The 6,604-nt window shown below is 39.8% G+C and overlaps 1 protein-coding gene and 1 long non-coding RNA gene across 3 annotated transcripts in view; one reads left to right on the plus strand and one right to left on the minus strand.

Moving 5' to 3' along the window:
- Window positions 1–6,604, plus strand: part of znf821 (zinc finger protein 821) — a 36,592-nt gene that overhangs the window by 8,452 nt on the left and 21,536 nt on the right. The window lies entirely within an intron of this gene.
- Window positions 3,499–5,995, minus strand: LOC141375203 (uncharacterized). The gene is made up of 2 exons (XR_012382860.1): window positions 5,935–5,995; window positions 3,499–5,838 (listed from the first exon to the last, which is right to left on the minus strand). It is a non-coding gene; the product is annotated as an uncharacterized lncRNA (long non-coding RNA).

Raw genomic sequence — 6,604 nt, forward strand, 5'->3', positions numbered from 1 at the left:
AGAAAATCTGGCAAATGCCAGAAAGGCCGGACCATTTTTTAAATGTGGGCCGGTCAGTTTCTTTTTAATTTCTTTTTTTTTTTATGTATTGCTTTTACATGCAGGCAGCTTTTATCTCTTGCAAGATGTGTATATTATGATGATGATGATGATGATGATGATGATGATAGTAATAATAAAAATAAATGTTAAGCATTTGGCCCAATCGGCAATGGTCAGCTGGTTTTGAGATGGGCTGACCAAATCCGACCTAATCAGAGGTTACGTGGACGTAATCAAAATCTGGCAAGAATGTCAAACAAACATGAAATGCAACACAAACTAATTGTCAGAGATGTACCATAAAAAAGGAAAGGTGGTGCCGAAAAGCTCAGAGAAAGCAAAACAATGGCTCTAAAATCAGATGCTGCCAAATGTATAAAATTAAATGAAATGTTCTCAAAACAGGGCAATGCGGTGGCAAAGTGGGTAGCACTGTCGTCTCACAGCAAGATGGTTGCTGGTTTGAGTCCTGGCTGGGTCAGTTGGCACCTCTGAGTGAAGTTTGCACATTCTCCTCAAAGATATGCGCTATAGGGAAATAGATAAACTAAATTGGCCGTATATATATATATATATATATATATATATATATATATATATATATATATATATATAAACTCTGTTGTAACAGTTGGGTTTAAAATACCCCAACATATAACCCAACTATAGTTTATTATAGCACTTTCCCAACCATAGGTTATTTTAATCCAATGCATGGGTTATTTTGATCAAAAGTTATTTTTCCATTTTAGAAATTACTAATTCTACTATTACTAGTTCTACTATCAATTTTATAAAATGCTTTTTTCCATTACATTTTAGTTCTAGACACTTTTGTTAAAATAAATCAAAAATCACAAACTATGAAGAAACAGAACCAAGTAGACAGTTATAAACTGTGCAAGCAGAAAGTCCTGTGTTGATGGAGCAGAATATGGAGCTCTGTGTGCTGCAGAGACTGTCCAGCAGCTGCAGCAGGCTTCACTCAGTGTCCACAATGTACATTTGAACCACATCCAAACGCTTCAGACGGTCTTGAATGGTGAAACAAATATAAAAAACAAGATACGGAGAGGTAATTTAATAAAAAACAATAACATTATTGTGTTAGAGCTTAAATTTTATAACGCAAAAACAACATTACGCACCCATATTAATACAGCTGATTTGTGTGTTAAATCAGTTGACTGTTGAAATCCAAGTTTTTACCCCAATTGATTGAGTCATTAAATAAATAATCAAATAAAGGTTAAAAATAACCCAACAAAGCACCAAATATTCAACTCAACTGGATGAGTTATTAATAAATAACGTAATAAAGGTTAAAAATAAGCCAACAAAGCACCAAATATGTTTAACTCAACAATTTTTTAGAGTGTTTATAGAATTTCCTGACTGATCAAAAAGAAGCTCTAAAAGTTGATTGAACTTGTGTGATGAATGGGTTTACTGTAAACTTTACTTTATACCCATCAATTTGATTATTAGCAGCAGTAGAGGCTTTTGCAGACAGACTAATTGTGACTCAATGGGAATGTCTAGGAAAGATCCTTTTCCTCCATCATGCATAGATGAATTGAATTCAGGAGTGTTCTCATTGTTTCCTATGCAAGTTCAGTTTTGTCTCTTTCATTATAAAATATCTGAAATTTTGTTTTGGTCAGTCTAAAACCCCTCAGCCAAAGTCTGTCATCAAAGTGGTTCAGTTGTATTACCTCTAGATAGGGTTGGGCCAACCTATCGATGTCATCGTCCATCGCCGATCCTCCGTCCTGCTGCAAACTCGCTCGCGAAAAATACACAGTCAGGCCCTGTTTACAGTAATACGTCTTAGTGTTAAAATGGCAATTTAGAACAAAAATGATCCACAGCCACGCTGTGTTTTACCTAGAATTTCTGAACAGCCCTTCGTCCGCTGAAAACACACATCACATGACTGCCACACACACTGTCATGCGCTCCTCTGAGCTCCAGAGAGCAATGCACGTCAGTTTATTAAGGATGTACCGCTGGATCGTGTCTCACTATAGTTGTAACACGTGATATTCAGACATCCCAAATCTCCTGGAAGTTCTGAGAGTCTCTTTGCATTTGCGGGACTCATAATGTCCGCAAGCGAGTGATAATCTCCCGGAAATCGCGTGTCTCTCTCCCGGTCACACACCCTCCTCACCCCCTGATTCCCACCTGTGCTCCCTTAGAGCCTCTTTCACCTTCAAAGCTTTCATTGCGTTTCGTCTTCAGAGGAGCAAGTCATTTATAAGAATAAAGCTCCACAGTGGCTCTTCTACCGGAGCAAATGCCATTTTCCTTTTAGATATTAGGTGCCAGTTTAATAGGAAGTGGCCATTTTGTTCTGTTGAACTCATTGGATGGAATTGGTACTTGATTCGCAAATGTTTTATGCGCTATTCCAGTTTTACAAGAGTCAAATTTTGCATCTTTGCATGAAAACATGACATATTATACATTTTTCTCCATGGGAATGTCTATAAAAGATCATGTTCCTCCATCAAGCCTGGGTTTTGTCAATTAAGCCTGAATTAGTTGATGATGTTGTTGATGTTGAATTAGTTGAAGTTGATGTTGAATTAGTTGATCTGATGTCTGTCTATGACTATCCTTCCACCTCACCAAACTAGACATCATTCAGAGCATCCCCCCCGTTTTCAGTATCTGCAATGTTTTCTGTTGGGCTGGTGGTGGGAGGGATGGATTGAATTCAGGAGCGCTCTCATTGTTTGCCATGCGAGTTAAGTTTTGTCTGTTTGGTTCCCACCCCCCCCTCCACTGACTTTAGCCTTTCTCTGGTGTCTGTTGTCTGATGAGTTTGTCTCTTTGTCTGGATGCAGGCAGACACTGCGTCACCTCCTGCCTACAGACACACAGACTCTGAGATAACATCACAGTGGCACACGGAGGGGGGAGAGCGAGGGTGGATGAAGACGGAGGGAGGGTGGAGAGACAGATGTACAGACAGAACTGGCGGTGGGGGATGGAAATCTCTCTTACATCAATCACAGGCTGTCTGCCGTCCAGCCGGTCTGTTGTAAGCGCTCATAGTTTAACGCTGAAATCCTTCATGCAAGATCTAACATCCTTGCTGATGCTTCCTAACATCTCTTGAAACTGTCCTGAAGAATCTGGGAGTGGTAATGACTGATGTGGAGTTAAAAATATATCATGATATTTTCTGGATTATGATGGTTATAATGATATTATGGCCCGTTTCCACTGACTGGTACAGTACGGTACAGTTCGGGTCCGTACGGGTCACCCTAGTCAGGCTTGCGTTTCCACTAGCAAGGGTACCCTTTTGGTGGGCGTGATGTATGACAAAGTTTCAGTCGACGTCATGCTCGCTCGAGAAAATGTCTACAATAAAGCTGCACAGGTCGCTCACATGTCATATGAAAAGCACTTCTCACAAAACAGACGCTTTACACACATAAATACTTGTTTATAAATGTTTATTACTAACTTTTCAATGTACATGAGTTGATTATAACTGCAGATCAATGACAGTGCGAAATAGCCAACTGTAACGTCTGCAATTATTTCAAATAAATGAACATATATGAACACAGACACTTACAGTCCTCGATATGTTACCAACTACAGAAAAAGTACACACAGCATACATTTCGTCCTTAATTAGGTTCAAAACAACACAAAGTATAGCCTACAGTCTGTGAAAACCTCTCATCTGTGTCTGTAATCTTCAGCAGCACATGTAGCCTCTGTTAGAGAGTCATTCCATCATTTCCATATTAGTCCAAAAAGGGATGATAAAAATTAAAACAAGGCAGTTTGTTCACGTTTGCTGAAGAAATGACGTGCTCCTTGGCTTTCCATTTTTTCAGCGCTCCACTCTCGCGTTTGCCCTTTTCTTTCTGAATGTGTCATTCTCGCGTTTGTCAGCTTCTCACAGGATCGGGTTTCCAAAGCTTGTCAATAATCATGCACATGTTATTATCATCAGCTCAAGAAGTTAGTTATTTCAGATATAGACGCGCGGTGAGGGCAAGTAATCTCTCGCTGTATATTTCAAACATGGCGGGTCCTTTGTTTACATTCTGGCTTGTTGCGTAAGCAAATGACGTATCTCTGTAAACCAAAACCGTTCAGCTGCGTGTCTAGCATTTAGTACCCTTTTTTGTGTTTGGGATCCTTTCGAAAGGGAGCCGAAAAAGTGGTACGGTACGGTTTGGTTTGGTACGCCTTTTGACAGTGGAAACGGCCATAAAATTGAACCGAACCGTACTGTACCACTCAGTGGAAACGGGCCATTAGTGACACTGTAATTAATAAGTATCCACTGAGAGATGAAATAAAGTCCTGATCCTTTAGAAAAAGTATTTTTAATTAATTTTATATTTATTTATTTTAAAACAAAGCTGATATCTGCAACCCTGCTTCTGGATGAATACTATCCTGCAGAGCTCAACCATAATCAAGCACACTGAAGCAGATAATCAAGATTTCAGGATCAAGGCCAGTCACAGTCATTTCTGTTGAGCATGTGAACACAATGGCAAATCAGCGCTGTTTAGGAACTCGCTCAAGTGTTCGAATGTTAGCGGGAAATGGACGTTTTTAAAATCTTAGTATCTATTGCTATTGAATTCCAGTATCGTAACAACCCTATTGTTAGTGTTAAATGAAAACAGTTTTAAACAACAACGAGTAACAGAATCAAATGGCTGTTTCTCAATACGCGTTCTTGTCTGTACTTGCGTTCTTGTGTCCTCGTGAACTGTCGCCGAAGTGCTGTTCCAATTTAAAGTTCACATCTTGCCAAGTACACATAATATTCCTGGATGTGTAATTACTCAGCAGCTTTTGCAAAGGATGCTTCGATAGGTGACTTGTGAAACCAGCGAAAGCTATTGGCGGAGAAGAGAACCCGCACAGTTTTAAAAATACTCCTCTGTTGTGTTTCAAAATAAAGTTTTAAGAGTTTTTCAAACAAGAATGTAATTGTTTTAAACTCGAATTGGCAGTTTATTTATAAAGATAGCATGTCTCTGGAGATATAACTCAGCTAAAGGCTGATTTATACTTCTGCGTCAAACGCACGCGTATGCTACGGCATTGACGCATAGCCCTACGCCATGGCCGTCGGTGTTGCTGACGTGCACATTTCAAAAAATGTAACCACGTCGCAACGACGCATAGCGCAAGCTCTGTGATTGGTCAGCTTGGTAGCGCTGACGAGTCTGGGCGGGACCGAGAGCCGCGCGAATGGCGCGAACCCGATGGAGCGATTGTTTACAAGTGAGGAGTCCCGTGAAGGAGCTCCGGATGGAAAGTTTTGTTTTGTGTTTACCTCATAGTTAAAGTTGTTGCACATCCGCCGGTTCCTGCCTCAAAATTAGCGAGTTTGAGCCACTTGTAACAACTACTTTTTTTTGAAGCTACATTAAAGAAATTGAGAGACCACAAAACAACTTTCAGAGATTCATGTGTATTTAGAAATGTATATGACAGCAGGTATGAATAATTATTGTTACACACTGGGGATATGAAATGATCAGCAGTCAACTCATTAATGATCACTATTAGACAGAAATAAGCATTCGATAAGTGTCTTTCTCATTGAATCTAGTATTTATAGCAATCCAAAAAAGATACCAACAGTCCTTAAGTGAATCACATGAAAGATCAAGTTCAGCAAACAGTTCATCAATGGCTGGCCACGGAATCAGTAGGAAAGTGGATGGAAAAAGTCTGTGGATATGAGGATGGATTGTCCAGGTCCTGTTTTGATGACTTAAAGTGGATACCAAAAACCCTCTGCATATAAACAAACATACAATCAAAACCTTGCCAACCCTACACAAAACATATGTACAAAACCGAAATATATACAAAAAAAACAGGCCTACTTACATCTGAGGTATAAGAACAAAAATGTTCCTCAAATAAGGGCATCAACAAACAACAGCGCAGTGAAGAAGCCTTTCCATTTGCTAGGCACCATACTTCCTGCCTACTGCTTCTTCTCTACCTCCTTTTAAGCAGATTGGAGACTTACTACCTAGATCGCCCTCTAATGGGTGAGATAGCTACTACAGGTAGATATTTCAAATAGTAACAGGAAAACTGTTACACACTTGTACATTCAGGAAGTGCTCAGGAAAAGCAAAACATCAGCGAAGAAACTCGACACAGAGGAACATTTACACCTCACTGCCAACTAGTGTTTCAGAAGTGTTAATGCAGACCAACTGAGACGGCGCGCAGAAGTATAAATGCACAGCCACGCGCGTTGCATGCGCCGTGGGTTACACCGGTCACTTGACGCAGAAGTATAAACCAGGCTTAATGCGGACTCTGACCCCCAGCCTGTCAGCAGGAGCTTCGTCATCACCTCCCCCGCCGAGAGCAGCTTTACATCATGGATGTACCGCTGGATTGCATCTGTCCATTGTAGTTAATACATGATATTTAATCAATTTTGTGCTTATCTAACAGACAGTTTTTGATCTTATAAATCTATTATTTGTTATCAGGAGTAATATTTTGCAGCATTGTAATCTTGTTACCTTTTATTAATTGT

The sequence above is a fragment of the Danio rerio genome, chromosome 7 (genome assembly GCF_049306965.1).
Source record: "Danio rerio strain Tuebingen ecotype United States chromosome 7, GRCz12tu, whole genome shotgun sequence".
NCBI classification, from domain to species: Eukaryota; Metazoa; Chordata; class Actinopteri; order Cypriniformes; family Danionidae; genus Danio; species Danio rerio.